The sequence below is a fragment of the Eptatretus burgeri genome, chromosome 1, assembly GCF_056783735.1.
Source record: "Eptatretus burgeri isolate ZD-2024b chromosome 1, Ebu_testis_v1, whole genome shotgun sequence".
NCBI classification, from domain to species: domain Eukaryota; kingdom Metazoa; phylum Chordata; class Myxini; order Myxiniformes; family Myxinidae; genus Eptatretus; species Eptatretus burgeri.
Window position 1 is genome coordinate 119,855,084 of NC_140961.1, and position 14,320 is coordinate 119,869,403.

Sequence of the window (14,320 nt, forward strand, 5' to 3'; positions counted from 1 at the left end):
ACCAGTATAGCTAAACATTATATTGATGTACACCTCATTATTTTCAAGGGAATCTGCCATGGAGCTTTTGTTGAATAATAATTTCTATTTTTTTTGGAAATCATTTTCAGACACAAATTAAAAAAAATGTTCGAATCAGTGTTCTTACTTCGTTAAATTAGCAAAGAAGAATAAATATAACACGATAAAGAAAGGCACCAGTATAGCTAAACATTATATTGATGTACACCTCATTATTTTCAAAGGAATCTGCCATGGAGCTTTTGTTGAATAGTTATTTTTCATTTTTTTGAAATCATTTTCACACACTGATTAAAAAAAATGTTTGAATCAGTGTTCTTACTTCGTTAAATTAGCAAAGAAGAATAAATATAACACGATAAAAAAGGAACCAGTATAGCTTAACATTATGTTGATGTACACCTCAATATTTTCAAGGGAATCACCAGACTGCCTGCTGCAAAAATGAGTCAAACAAATGAATAAACAAATGAAAAAATATAAATGTAAAACAATATAAAATTGTTGTGTTTATTGATGCCACTGATATTTAAGTCAAACATTAAACACGGTTGAACAACCAATTAACAAAAAATAAAAAGGTAATATCCCAGAAAATATCATTTTAATTTATGATTAAATCTTTTTGACGATTTCCGAATCTTAATTTTGAAATTTAAATTGTATATTTAATGCGATACGTGAACTGCTGAAGAGTAAATCGACAGCCGAGCGATTTAATTAATCATTTGTGTCCACCTCTAACACCCAAACAACGATTACACTATTATTAGCGGACAACAAAATAAAGGTGAACAAAACGATACTATTGTTCGTAAGTATTACCTCAAGCGAACAATACGTTCATACACCGCGGTATAGTGCGCGGTACAATACATTTAACATTGTTATACACCGCCCATGGTACATATTACACCTCATACACGGATATGCAATGCAAAAGTTATGCTTACATTTGTTTGTAATTAATTTCAATGAAACTACTTAACTCGTGTCATTTATGCAAAAGCTGAGGTAAATTAAGAGTTGTGACGTCATTTGCCCTTGTGAGCCATATTTTGTACCAGCCGGTCAGGTCCCCGGTGCGACGTCTTCCTTCTCCGCCGTGAGTTTGCCTCGAATCACGGTCGACATTCTTTATTCACTTTTCTCCTTGTGTGTTTGTATTACTGTCCTTGCTCACCGGTTTAAATCATCACCCTATAACGAAGGCCCACAGTACGAACTTGATTTGTGACGAGCTTGGCTTCAACGGCGCCATTCTCTCTTCAAAGATTCCACTGATTGTGCATTTGGAGAGGCTGATTTCACGGTTCCATGGCACGATTCGTGAAAAAAAATAGTTCCTCACATTGGTTTGACGTGTGCGTGTGCGTGTGAGTGTGCGTGTGAGTGTGCGTGTGCGTGTGCGTGTGCGTGTGCGTGTGCGTGTGCGTGTGCGTGTGCGTGTGCGTGTGCGTGTGCGTGTGCGTGTGCGCGTGCGTGCGTGCGTGCGTGTGCGCGCGCGCTACGCGTCGGCTCCGTTTGAGTGAGCTCTTGAGAAAAGGTCATGCAAACATGGATTGCAACCATGAAGATATTTGGACGTTGGTCAATGTAATGTGCTCTATAGACAGGGACAAAGGCTTTGAAGTGGGGACAATAGGTTTAATTCAGACACGGACACAGCACGGCATCGGAAAATGGGTGGGTCAAATGATTCCCCTTAACCACGCCCCAGTGCACCCATGTATGCATGCATTATATATATATTTATATATATATATATATATATATATATATATATATATATATATATATATATATATATATATATATATATATATATATATATATATATATATATATATATATATATATATATTGTTACGGATTCGCGCCCGCCGGCGTGCGGACGGCCACGTAACTCAAATCGCGGCACGTCGCCCACCGGACGGACAATCCAGTCGTGACCCTCTTGGACTAACGCCGGGAACCAGTCACGGGTGGACCTTTCGGTCTCACCGCGATCGAGCCAATCGGCCCCCGCGTGGGATAGGGTTGCTCGCCAAATTCGACCTACCTAAGTACCCACACGGAGGGTAGACCGGGCGATCGCACCTCGCCGCAGGTCGACTTCGGACACGGGCCACTTAAGCGACCCGTTCCGTACTATCGGGATAACCGAGCGGTGTTATCGTCGACCTCGACGGTTCGATTAATTATCGGGCGTATTCAGCCCACTACCAACCCTTTACGTGAAGCAAGATGAGGATTCAATGAGAGAAATGACGAAGCGAAGCGGGAAACAGTTCAACATAAAGCACATTTATTCGCGATGAACGGAAAGCACACATATACAATTCCACCAAAAGCACATAGAAAAGAAGAGAAACACAATGCAATTTTACACAAAAAGCAAATGTAAAAGCGAAGACACAATGCAGAGCTAATACAGTTGTCTTACCCTTCGTGTTCAGTTGTCTTACCCTTCCTCCCGCCCTTGGTTTACTGAAGCTTGTGGCGAGGCAGTTGTCCTGAAACAACTTGCCTTTGCCTCATGGAAAGCAAACCCAACTGAGGGCAATCTCAGTTCTTTCCACAAAGCTCGGAACAAGTGTGTAGCTACCCTCAGGAGAGCCAGAAAACAACATCTTTCTCATCTCAAGTCTGAACTCTCAAACCTCTCTCCCTCCTCAAAATCCTGGTGGCGTTTAATCAAATCTGTTTCTGGTGTATGTTCCCCCTCCATCCCCTCCCTTACCTCAAATGGCCGCACTGCTGATTCCACACGTGATAAAGCTGAATGTCTAAACTCGGTGTTTGCAGCTAAATCTTGTGTCCCAAACCCATCACTATCTCTACCCACTTTACCCAGTCGCACCCAACTGTCCCTGGACTCTGTATCCTTTTCTCCTGACAAGGTGGAGAGCTTGCTTTCAAACCTCGAGTCAGATTCTGCAACCGGTCCAGACGGCATCAGCCCACGTGTCCTCAAAGCCTGCTCTTCTGCTCTTGCTCACCCTCTCTCTGTTCTATTCACCCTCTCATTTTCCCAAGGTCATCTGCCATCTGCTTGGAAATCTGCTAACATCACTGCCCTGCATAAAAAAGGTGCAAAAACAGATCCCTGTAACTATAGACCAATCAGCCTTCTCCCAATCATCAGCAAGGTTATGGAATCCATCATCGCTTCAGACATGAAATCCTTCCTCTTCTCCAATGGCTTGATTTCCAATCATCAATTTGGTTTCAGACCAGGTCACTCTACCCTAGATATGCTGCTACTGCTCTCCCATCAATGGATGGAGGTCCTCAATGCCAGACAGGAAATCCGAGCCGTATCCCTGGACATATCACGTGCTTTTGACACAGTCTGGCACCCTGCCCTACTCACCAAACTCTCTTCCCATGGTATTCAAGGCCATCTCCACTCATGGCTCGCAGACTTCCTCTCCTGTCGCAGTCAACGTGTGGCCCTAAATGGAGTTCTTTCATCCCCTCTTCCTGTGCAGGCTGGAGTTCCTCAAGGTAGCGTTCTGGGCCCTGTTCTTTTCTGGTTTTCATCAATGATCTCTCGGACTCTCTGGAAAATCCTCTATTTCTCTTTGCCGATGACTCAACCCTCTGCCGTACCATCTGTCATCCCTCAGACCGGCAAGCAGCAGCTTCTTCGCTCACTGCAGATCTGGATAAAATCACAAACTGGTCCAACACGTGGAACATGTCTTTCAATCCAGACAAATCTCACACTCTCACTATGTCTCTTCGAAAGGACCGTTTACAAAACCCCCCCATCCACTTTCTCAACAATCCTCTGGAAGAAGTCTTTTCTTTCAAGCTTCTGGGTCTCACTATCTGCCATGACCTTTCCTGGGAAAGTCACATTTCCAACCTTGCCTCAAAAGCCAGTCGCCGACTGGGAATCCTCCGTCGTGCAAAGTCCTTCCTCGGCCCTCTTGAGCTCCTGACCACTTACAAAGCTTTTGTCCGTAGCCTGATGGAGTACTGCTCTCCCTCTGGGCTGGTGCTCCTGCCTCCCACCTTTCTCGACTTCACGCTGTCGAAACCAGGGCTTTTAAGATCATTGGCATCTCCCGCAATGAAGCTGAGTCTTTGGGCCTCTCACTCAATCACCGCAGGTTGGTCGGTGGTCTTTCTGTCTTCTACCGACTCCTCTCCAGCCTTGCCCCCCTGCTCTCTCTGCGATTTGTCCCAACCACATTTCCACAGGGCGCTCAAGGTCCGCCAACAACCCCCTTCTGGTAAAACTACCAAAATCACGAATCACTGCTCATCTTCACTCTTTCATTCCTCTTTTTTCCCGCCTTTGGAATAAACTTCCTCACTCTATTCTTTCCCATTCTTCCCTTCAGGCTTTCAAAACAGCTGTTCACCACCACCTCTTATCTTCCCCCATCCAAATCCTCGATCTTTTCTACCCCCGATAATCCACCCAAGCCCACTTCCTTCAATTCTCCTGCTTTCCTTCCTGAAAGTCCCTTTAATGTCCATCTTCCCCTCGCCATGTTCCCCGTCCCATCCCCATCCCTCTCCCTTCCACAGTTCACCTGTGTCTGTTCCCCAATGTTTTGTCCCTTCCACTCCCGCCCCTCTTGTCTCATGCCTCCTTGCTGTGAGTTGTGTGTTAGCTCTCATACGAGCCTCGACCAAGGTATAAAAAAAAAAAAAATAAAAAAATAAAAAAATAAAAAAAATACCGACTACCGAGCACACGGCAACACTTATACAATTCTACTTCACAGACGGCGCCGACAACACACATTCCCAAAGCAAAAGAAAAGAGAACCACCCTCCAGGATGAGGAGGTAGGCGGGCCTGGGGCCGAGACCGTGTCGGGCCTACTCGTCTGGTGATGAGACGCGGAGCGGCGGTGGTGCCTCAACTCCGCGGGCCTCGCGGACAGTGTCTGGTAGGGGGTGGGAAGGGGGCCCCCTTGGTCGCACTATCTCAGCGCGGGGGGAAACAGGAGGGGGTTGCTGATGCTCGGGGAAAGGAGGATTTTTACTCTGTCTCGGGTCCCGCGACGAGCGTCTCCACCTCGACCAGGTCGCGCCGTCGGCCTCCCTGGTGTGCAGCTCCCGGCACCGACGTGAGCACCCCCTCGTCTGCCTTCGCCGCCGCCGCCTCTCCACAGCTCCGTCCTCTTCGCTCCGACTCCAACTCCGAACTCTTCCTCCTGCGAACTCCTTCCAACGCACACACAACGACAACGCACACGACGACTCCAACGCACACGACGACCTCCTTCTGATGAACGCGGTCGCTTATATAAGCCCCGTGGCTTCGCCTTTGACCCCCTGCCTTCGCCTTTGACCCCCTGCCTTCGACCTTTCACCTCGCTCCCCATTGGCCCGAGAAAAAGTGGGCGTGAATGCTTTTTGATCCATGAATTTGCATATAGCGACCGCCCTCCAACGCCCTGGAGGCGGGGCCAAATCGCCCCTCGCTCACCGATTGGACGGAACAAAAGTGGGCGTGAGTCGTTTTTGATCCGTTTTTGGAGCGGAAAGTCCGTGGTTTTGTACACGCTGTTCGGCGCGCGCCCTGCACGAGTCCAATACCGGTACCCACAAGCGGCGCAAGAACGGTGGCGATGCGACGGTTGCGAGGTGTGACGTGAAGCGGCGCCGCGGTGGGTGGTTGATGTTGTGATGACTGTTGAGACACGGTTGGCGGTGGTAACAATGGCGGTTGGTCCAAAATAAAGATAGTAAAAGAAAAACGGCTATCCTGAAGAGTCGCAGCACGCATGAATGACATTTATTCCCTCTAGACAACGGGTTTGGGCCTAACTACACATATACTTACCGAGATATCTCACCTAAGGGACCTGAATGGTGGTTTGCGAATTTGGTCAACCACAACAATATATATATATATATATATATATATATATATATATATATATATATATATATATATATATATATATATATATATATATATATATATATATATATATATATATATATATATATATATATTATTGTTGCGGGCTGGGGGTCCAGCGGAGAACTACCACTAGGTGGGGGAAACTAAATCGATTCCCACCAGACTCCCCGGAATTGTAGGCCGTCGCTCACGGATAATTCCGTGACGCGGCAGGTCGCTTAAACAACCGTGGACGCCAATACCTCGACCACGTGGCATAGGGTCCTCCTGCCTCGAAACAAGTTACGTCATTAACCACGTGGTTTCGATGACTGGGGAACCACGCCCTCGGTACGCCTTTCCCGAACAGTATCACTCTACCAACTACCGACTACCTTTCTGGATCGGATGCAGTCGAGCGGCACTGCTCAGGTCATACCGGCTAGAAGGAACGGATAATTATCGGGAATAAAGACCCGGCTGGAGTCCCTTTATACAGACAGTAGCGACAACTAACGATTTGACGCCATTTTGAGTCCATTCAGTGCGGAGCCGCCGTATGGCGCTAGTGCATTGAACCGTGCATTCCATTATGTTCTCTATTTATGAGAGATGGGAATGGTCTTTTCCATGTTGATAATGAACAAATTATGTGAAGATGACAAAATAGAAGATTTATGACAACTAAGAGCCATATGATAAAGAAGAAATTCACAGAGCTGGTTGTGATTTAATAGTCACAGACATTTAGAACCATGACAAAGAAGGAATGAACGAGACAAGTACACGTGCTGCTTATTTCAGCCTCATTTTAATTTCAGGGAGGCGAGAGCGAGACTCGAACTCTCACCTCCCTGCTTATACATGTACATGTACATGTACAGTACATGTACATTTTACCTTCGGCTTTAGTGGACAGAAAGTTTTTAAATAATGTTTATAACATAAGCCGAAGGTTTAAAGCCAGTCCCAACCATTCTACACTCAGAAGTTAGATGGGCTCCCTTCTATGCTCATGTGGGGTGTCGACCTGTTTAGTATCCTGAGATCAGGCAGTCTACACCCACACCAATAGATTTTAAATCTTTGGCATAACCTACTCTTAAAAGCTAGGGTTAGGGTTTAAGGTTATGGTTAGGGTCAGAATTAGGGTTAGTGTTGACCCTAACCCTGCCTTTGAAGAGTGGGCCTTGTTAGCCCGTGGGCCGAGTTAGCCCGGATCCGTTCTCTGTTCATTCGTTTTTGTTTTGACTTTGAGTCTGACTTTGGAGACATGATCTAGACCCTATATTAATTGATCTAGCTTGAAGACTCTAACTCAAATTTAATTTGAAATAAAGATGCCTTACCCTTCAAGTGCTAGTTAATCCACGATCAATGAATAACAAGCCTGGAAATCCAAAGCAAAGGCCAGTCTCACTCGCAGCACAGAAATATATGCATATGGGACCATTACCACCATCACACTGACCTGGCAGAGAACTGACGAAGTTGCTTTCCATCCAACACGACTGACTCCATTCTCCCAGATTTTCCGTCTTTTAGCATCTGATGGAAATCTATACATCTTTTTTTCCCTTCTCCGTTCTATTTGTGCACCCAAAGGCACAACGACCTGTCATTTTGTCGTAAAATCGATGTAGAGCACGAATGAGAACGCTGCGTACAGCGGGAACGCTAAAACGCTGACCGATATGCGTCCGATCCTGTCCGCCATGGACTCAAAATGGCTCCACGCAATCACTTGACTAGATTTTTCTGGACCCTCTATGTCGCTACTGTTTCTATAAAGGGACTCTAGACCCGGCTAAACTCAGATTCGAACCATGCTGGACCAATGGAGGAAAAGACAAAGACGAGCTGGGAACATTTCTACAATGATTTATTTACAATAAAGCGAGGAAAAGCATGTGGCACAGGAAAAAGGTTTGTTGGGTGTGTTACGCAGGGGAAGTTGAGAGAGGTGTGGTGCGACAATTATGCAAGCAACTCATAAAAGCAGACACAGTGCAGACTTGACGTGAGATTAATTGAAGCAATAATTACAACAATGAAGATCTTAGACAGGCTTATCTAACGGACAGGCGCCAACACACTCAGACACGCACTCAGACAAAATAAACCCAAAGAAAAGAAAAGGGACCTTTTGCAGTCAGGGAGGGAGGGAGTTGAGGTCACAGTTTTTGGTACCTGAGTGTTTCGAGGGAAGGGGCGCTCCGTGGTGCGGCACCCGACAAAAGCTGTGCAGTTCGGTCCACAGCCGTTCGTGTGGTAATCGTGTCTGGTGGAGTTCAAAGAGGCGAGAGATGAGTAGTCGGCAGGACCAGATTAGAGGCTTGGTCAAGGTCCTTTGCATCCACCAACTCAGACTTCTCCCTTTCAAAAACCAACCGTGACCTTTAAAATCCAATGACAACCTTCCCTCGCATCCAACTCAACTCTGAGGATTGTCCCGTACTTTATAGATCACAGAGTTCGGGGTGGAGCCATGGCAAAGCCGACGTCATTGTCCGTCCCGATTGGACCGGGCCTTCATGTGGTCCGCCTTTCTGGGCGGGGTTTCGGGCAGACACTGGTAAGGACCGCCCACACCGCTGTGTCTGGGTTTGGGAAGGTGAATGGTGGCGCAGCTACTATAACAAACCTTGGGATTCTGCCTTGGAAAATGAGTCTCTGTAGATGGTGTAAGCGCTTGTCCAGCCCAAAGTGCCCGTCGAGATTTGGGCTCAGGAGACGAGACGAGGGTAGCAAGCAAGATGAAGGTACCGTGGATCAAATAAAAGGGGGAAATAAAATAAAAGGGGAAAAATTGATTTATTAATTCTAACTATAGCCCATCATAACGCACCTCCGTGTCTTCCCACTACACACAAGGAAGGGGTCCATCTACACATATACTAATGGCATAACTAACTCGGGACAACTGTATGTTGTATGCACACAATTTTGAGAACCGTAACAAATATATATATATATATATATATATATATATATATATATATATATATATATATATATATATATATATATATATATATATATATATATATATATATATATATACATACGTATATGAAAATCAAGATGCTCAGGAGGCTTACAGACACGAGCTGATCTTCTCAGGGCTAGTGGAGGGCTGTCCTTGCGACTGTTGTGGGCTTCTCAATAAGTGGTGCAAGGTAGGGAAGGAGTTCAGGTACATGAATGGGTGAAAAGCTTTCATGAGGAAACACCTCAGGTGCAAAATCAGGTGGTGTGAAGACAAGAGTGGGTGACAAAGGCACTTGAGCCGGTTCAATGTTGGGCTCCCCATGACGTAACCTGAGTTGGTCAACATGTTTACGCATGCATCTACCATCACACAACTTCACAAGAAACATCATCTCACCAATGTTATTGATCATGATGCCAGACAACTACTGGGTTCCACATCCGGAGTTCAACACTTGTTCAGGATCATTGATCTGGTAGTTGTGGTATACAGACGTTTGGTCGTGATTACATTTCTGTTGATGCTTGTTATTTTCGACCTCGACCGTTACGTCCAGGTGCACTAATGATAACCGTGTTGTTAATTCACGACCCATCAGAAGCTTGGCAGGTTTCAGGTGGTTTCATGTGGTCTGGTGCTGTAGTTGAGCAATACACGAGCTAGACGAGATTGAATGGAGCCTTCCTTGACGCGGCTTAGGCAATTCTTGACGATCTGAACAGCACGTTCAGCTTGACCTTTACTGGCAGGTTTGTAGGGGGGCAGATATGTAGTGTTTAATGCCATTCATTTTACAAAAGTTCTGAAACTCTGAACTCAAACGACAATCCATTATCTGATACAATGGAGTTTGGAATACCTTGTTGCGTGAACCTGGTACGTAGAGCTTCAATTGTTACAGCAGAGGATGAGGATGGCACCACGAGAGCTTCAATCCATTTGGAGTGGGCGTAAACTACGACAAGGAAATGGTTCCGTTGAAATGGACCAGCATGGTTGATGTGTAGTCTGGACCATGGTTTTGATGACCACGACCAGATGGCCAATAGAGACTGTGGCGGTGTCTTGGCATGGGCTTGACAAGTGTAACAATGGCGTGCAATGGACTCCATGTCACTGTACAAACTCGGCCACCAAACATGGGCTCGGGCAATTGCTTTCATGGTGACTATGCCTGGATGAACATTGTGGAGTTCACTGATAAATTTCCCATGGTGGTTAGGCAGAATTACCACTTGGTTACCCCAAATCAGGGAATCTGCATCAATAGAGAGTCCATCTTTCCAGATGAGGTACAGTTTCATCCCTTCCTGTAGTGATGCCCAATTACCTGACATAACAGCGTTTAATTTGTGACAAATCTGGATTGCAATTGGTAGCACAAGCAATCTGCCTCGTGGTTACAGGTGCCTCATCGTGAATGACGTTAGCCATGAGATGAATGATATCGCAAGATTGTGGAGGTTCTGGAATGGTTATAGGAAGCGGCAAGCAACTGAGCGCATCAGCACAGTACATTTCCTTACCCGGGCGGTAAACCGATAATAGTCATAACCGGCAAGGGTCAATGCCCAACATTGTACACGACCTGATGACGTGCGCAGAATGGCTCTGTTTTCTCCCAGGAGACCTAACAAGGGTTTGTGATCAGTCTCAATGGAAATATGTCTTCCAAAGACATATTGGTGCATCTTTAAGATGCCCCAGACACACGCTAATGCCTCTCGTTCGACTTGAGCAAAGCGACGTTCAGTGTCAGATCGGGTTAATGTTGCATACGTAACAGGCTGGAGATTACCGGTTCCAGTTGTTTGCAACAACGCACACCTGATGCTGTATGAAGAGCTATCACAACTGAGAATAACTTCCTTGGATGGATCGTAATGGACAAGTAATGGCGAGGAGGGCAGCATGGTTTTAGCAGCCTTGAACGCTCTTGTTTGGGCAGCTTCCCATTTCCAGACAACGCCTTTCCTGAGGAGAAAATGCGAAGGCTCGACGTTTGTGCTTCGTTGAAGCAGGAAATTACCAAAGTAGGTCAACATACAGAGGAATGCATGTCTAGGATGTGAAATCATGATTGAGGTCCATTTGAGCTTAGGCATTGGTCATGTTGAGCTTGGTGAATGTCTGGCCACCCACGAGAGTGGTGAACAGATCCTCTGCTTTGGGCAAAGGGTAGCTATCCAACTTTGAATAGCGGTTGATCGTCATTTTGTCGTCCCCACAAATGTGCACCGCTCCATCTGCTTTGAGTATTGGAACTATAGGTGCCACCCAGTCAGAGTACTCGACTGGTGAGATAATGCCCTAACTCTGTAGATTGTCAAGCTCACATTCGATCATTTGATCGCATCATGTTGGGCACAGGTCTAGCCTTATGGAACAATGGCTGAGCATCTGAAGAAAAATGAAGACTCACTTTGGGCCCTGCTAAGGTGCCAACACCATCGCTGAACAGGCCAGGGTACTTGTTAAGCACGGTTTCGTATCCTGCATCAGAGTTGGAGACTTTACGTCACTCCAATTAAGTCTGATTATTCGTAACCAATCTCGGCCTAAGATGGTTGGTCCTTCTCCACGCACTATCAGTAGTGATAGTACATGAGTGCTGTTTCCATATCCTACAGTTACGTTAGCTGAGCCAACTATAGGAACCATCTCCTTGGTGTATGTTCTCAAGTCAGTACATACAGGCCGTAGTGCAGGATTCTTTGTCGGAGGGTATATGGAGGTGAACTTGCTCTCGCTCATAATCGATCTGAAAGCACCGGTATTAACTTCCATCCTCACCGGGATCTTATTGATTGTTCCATCAACTATAATTGGAGCATTGGAGCTTTTTGTTCCAACAGAGAAAACCTCACGAAGTTCCTCACTTGACTCTCGGCTGCAGGATGTGCTCTGTGACCTATCGTCAGTTGCATCAGGGTTCACCCCAATGTGGTAAGCAGGAGACAAGTTCTTCGACTTGGATCGAGAACGACACTTCAAGTGTCCCCACTTACCACAGTTGTCACAGGTATAATTCTTGTAACGACATTGGAAAACTTAATGGTTACTACCACAACACCAACAAGTTACCCCACCTTCCGGGTAGATTCAGAAATGTCAGGAGGTGGAGGTGAATTTGGTGGCTTTCCAAAACACTTTTTCTTGAAGCCAAAAGTTACCTTGTTAACCGATGGGTCCTGCTGAATAACGTTTGACTTGTTAGAGATCACACGCAGGCTCTTGGCAGTTTGCGTACACTCAGTGCCTATTTCCATGACTTTAGCCAAATTGGGGTCGGTTTCAGCGAGGACTTTCCGCAGAATTAAGTCGTCATTGATACCTCTTCTAATGAAATCACGTAACATCTCTTCCTATTTATCTGTAAACTCACAATGTTCGGCGAGTCGGTATAAATCGGCTACAAGCTCGGATGTTGACTGATCATCTTGACGATGGTGGGTATAACATTTATATCTTGAGACGATCTTACCCGGTCTTGGGTGATGTCAATCTCATGAAAAGACGAGCTCTTCATACGACTTGCCAAAAGGTTTGGCTGGGGCAAGAAGATCTTTGATGAAGCTGTTCGTCAGGGCACTGCATAAGGTCAGCAATACAGCCCTCCGCTTTTCAGCGTCCTCGTCGGCATCCATTTTGTTTTCCACGAAGTACTGCTTCAGACGATCGGTGTAGTCTTCCCAATTACCCCCCCCCCCACTGCATATTCTTGCAATATGCCGATGCACGAAGACATCCTCGTCGCCACTGTAATGTACTCACTGGACAGGGACGAAGGCTTTGAAGCGGGAACAACAGGTTTAATTCTGACACGGGTACCGCACAGCACAGCACAGCACAGCACAGCATCAGAACATGGGGGGTGGGGTCACCTGTCTGCTTAACCACGCCCGGTGCACCCATGTGCGCATGCATTAGCATAAACTGCTGATACATCTGTCAGATCGGCATTTGTTCTCTTTATTCAAGAGATCACAACACTATAGTCTCTTGGTATGAGTAAACATCGCTTCTGAGACTTTTATAGTAGATCTTTGTGCTTTTTAAAAAAAAAAATTGTTTTTTTTTTTAAACCGAGCATACTCAAGACCTGTTTCGTTAGCAAGCAGCTTGCCAAGCAAGCACTCCAACGGAACGGAGCGCTCTGCACCACTTAATAACATGGCGGTCTCCATGGAAACCATGCTGTCGGTAGTTTTTCAATTTTACTCGGTCCTCTTGTGACTTCGCCAAACGAATTGATTGCATTATCAGCGGCCACAGAGTACAAGGAAGAGGAAAAGATAAAGAAATAGGAGTTAGGCTGGGTCAGGGGGCTCCTCCTATCTGTGGACCCACTGTGCATTTTGGGGAAGGGGTGGGGATTTTGCATGTTTGTAGATCTTAAAAATTTTGAATAAAAATAATCTCATTCTTACTTCCAGTAAGAATAAAAGTATGGAATGCAATTTTCAATAATATTATGAGTATACATTGCACCTGTATGCCTCTGAACATTTCATTGGTCATGGTATCGGTTTGAATCCGGCTACGGTGGCCATTTTTGCTCACATAACGAAACACCCTCTCTCAATTGCTTGCTCCGTTTTCTGAGAAGCTTGTGAAGCAGTTTATGCCGAACGACTGCTTAGTACTGAACACACCCCTGGGATGGATTCAGTTACCAAGCAGCTTGCTCGCGCTTACCAAGCCAGCCGTTCCTTAACAATTTCAAATGGAGTGCTTGCTTGAGTGCTTAAGCCATTTGGCAAGCACTCTACAAGAAATATGGTAACTGAACACGCCTTTGGATAGAGTCGAGATTTGTACAAAGTTTCAACTCATTTATATTTATTTATTTATTTATTTTTAAACAATAACTGCCACATGAGCACTTGATGTTGAGTCATTCAACATTAAAATTCCCAAGTCCTTCTGCTGTTTGGCTTCTTTAAGAAAGTCCCCACTCGTGGAGTAGGTGAAATGGATAAGGTTACACATTACTCGGCATTAAATCTGAGTTTCCGTATTCTGGACCATGCACACAAAATTTAAATCGAATCCTGTAACCCCACAATCCCTCTGGCTGTTGATCTCTAAATGAATCTTTCTTGTCGGCAAAAACCCTTAAGATATTGTTACGTTTGGGGGGGGGGGGGTATGCATTCAAAGGGTAATTAGGATGTTTAATTCGGTATGCCATGCTGTTCGAGTGTACCAGGATCTCGATGTAATAAGTAGAAATTCAGTGGTGATAAGTTGTCTAGTAAATGTTCATTTCTTCAAGGGGGAAATGATAATTGTCACGTAATTAGATAGGGACACGGGATAGGGTAAGTGTGTCTGCGTAAACCCCTTTTAGTAGTCCCTGGAGGCTGGCCGTGACGTCACAGGACAGTGCTGCGGATGGCTCCACGCCGTGATCACGATTGGCGGAAGGCG

The 14,320-nt window shown here is 45.6% G+C and overlaps 1 protein-coding gene across 1 annotated transcript in view; it reads left to right on the forward strand.

Annotated features, from left to right (window-relative positions):
- The first annotated feature begins 972 nt into the window (after positions 1-972).
- The window catches only part of UQCRQ (ubiquinol-cytochrome c reductase complex III subunit VII), a 39,481-nt gene continuing 26,133 nt past the window's right edge, over positions 973-14,320 (forward strand). Inside the window, exon 1 of the mRNA XM_085896422.1 lies at positions 973-1,126. The gene's annotated coding sequence lies outside the window, so the exon portion shown is untranslated. The remainder of the gene's footprint in view (positions 1,127-14,320) is intronic.